Source organism: Xenopus laevis, chromosome 3S (assembly GCF_017654675.1).
Source record: "Xenopus laevis strain J_2021 chromosome 3S, Xenopus_laevis_v10.1, whole genome shotgun sequence".
Classification (NCBI taxonomy): domain Eukaryota; kingdom Metazoa; phylum Chordata; class Amphibia; order Anura; family Pipidae; genus Xenopus; species Xenopus laevis.
Window position 1 is genome coordinate 72,776,365 of NC_054376.1, and position 1,335 is coordinate 72,777,699.

Sequence of the window (1,335 nt, forward strand, 5' to 3'; positions counted from 1 at the left end):
GCTTTTATCCGCCTGTCCCGGAATATGGCCTTAATGTCCCGCTACTGGGCATGAGGCGCGCACTGTCTGCTTCTGCCCATTTAAAGTGATACGGCTTATTTACAATTTGTAAAATGAACATGGTAATTAGGGGTGTGGCCACAAAATGGGCGGGGCCAAACGCTGGGTACAACTTTTTGTCCCTCGGGCAAAAAATAAATTTTTTGCAAAGTAATATAAACTACCTCAAAAAATTTACAGAATCCCAAATTCTGGGCAAATTTCAGATTCATTGGCAAAACATCAACCATGGCCCTATTAAGTAAAGTATTAGGAAAAACATACCCCCAACTGTCCCGTTTTTCGCAGGACAGTCCCGCTTTTATCCGTCTGTCCCGGAATGTGGCCTTAATGTCCCCCTACTGGGCATGAGGCGCGCACTGTCTGCTTCCCCGGCTCTCCGCCCCCGTAAAGTCGCACCAGTAAGGCGTAATCTGTCAGTGCGGGGATATTACGTCACGCGTATGCGTTTCAATAGGACGATTAAACCTGAGAGCCGGATGGCGGGCGCTAAAACAAATCCACCCTATCAAGAGGTTGCATGGCTTCGGACACGTGATCAATAATATGCGCTCAGATTTGCGGACGCCTAACAGGGCGGGGTTAGAGGAATATGCGGATAGGCTCGCTTTTTATAGTGAGGGATAGAGTGGGTGGGGAATGGGAGGGGACAAATTCACAGCTTCCATCTTTGCGATATTTGAAGTTGACTGATTTGAAGACTTCTGTACAATTTATTGCCAGAGTTCAGTCTGAATTTGTTTTTCTTTAGGTATCCGCAGTCTATAGGTGTTGGTTCTGGGAGTTGTAGTTCAATAACCAATGGAGGGAAGCCAGTTGCACTACAACTTTATACATCACCTTAGTAGGGACTGCCATACAGCTCTCCCTGCCCATTTAAAGTGATACGGCTTATTTACAATTTGTAAAATGAACATGGTAATTACGGGTGTGGTCACAAAATGGGCGGGGCCAAACTCTGGGCACAACTTTTTGTCCCTCTTTTGATTTCCAAAATGTTGGGAGGTATGGGAAAAATACTATGATGTCGTTATCGTATAATTACCAGAGAGCTTATTAGATAAAATCAAAGAGCTTCTAGAATACCTCAAGCACGACGACATCTAAGCGAACTAAACAAAAATGGAATCAAAGCGAACCTTTTTTCTGGTATATAGAGGTACGTTAGGGTCAAAACAACACTCTGCAACATTGCGTCACGAGTTCTAGTCATGTGCCGCAGCTAAACAACCTCCATATCATGACAACGCGTTTTTAACGGAAATGACGTTTGGG